The following is an 891-nucleotide window of genomic DNA, read 5'->3' on the forward strand; positions in this document are numbered from 1 at the left end:
TCAGATACTATAGCAACCACATACCAATATCCTAGCAACAACCTCGGATAATATAGCAACTATACTAAGCAACCATGTGAAGTATAGCTATATAAAAGTTAATTTATTCATTCATTGTCTGTAAGCGCTTATCCAGTTCAGGGTTGCAGTGGGTCCGGAACCTGCCTGGAATCATTGAGCACAAGGCAGGAACACACCCTGGAGAACACACTGGGAGAACACACCACACTCCTCACAAACAGTCACCCGGAGGAAATCCACATGGACACAGGGAGAACACACCACACTCCTCACAGACAGTCACCCGGCGAGGGACTCAGACCCACAACCTCCAGGTCCCTGGAGCAGCATGACAGTGACACTACCTGCTATATAAAAGTGTTCATTAAATTTTTGTTAATATCAGATTTTTAAAAAACTTTACAAACAATACAAGCAGAAACAACACACACACACACACATTTTTGCTTCACATATGGTCTTGTGCTTTTAATTTAGCTTCACAGTAGCATTACTGCATATACCACAAAACAAACACACACACAAACAGTGGTTTGAATCATGAGTATGTTCTCACAGATGAAGACATGACACAGCCTATGACACAAACATTCTCTCTTTCTCTCTCTCTCTCTCTCTCTCTCTCTCTCTCTGCTGTGTGGTATGAAGCCTACGCTTCCGTCTCTGCTTTTTTGTCCATCACATCACTCTGATCTGTTCCATATGGCTCTACACTCATCCCTCTCTCCCCCCATCAACCCCCTAACCCCCCTTACCTTTTATTTTCCCATTTTTTCTTTGCCCCCTCACACTATTTGTATTATTTTAATTTTTCTTTTCATTATGTTTTCCTCTTTCCATATTTCTGTTTTGTTTTACTCTCTTTCCTCT

This window comes from Hoplias malabaricus, chromosome 2, assembly GCF_029633855.1.
Source record: "Hoplias malabaricus isolate fHopMal1 chromosome 2, fHopMal1.hap1, whole genome shotgun sequence".
In the NCBI taxonomy this organism is placed as follows: Eukaryota; Metazoa; Chordata; class Actinopteri; order Characiformes; family Erythrinidae; genus Hoplias; species Hoplias malabaricus.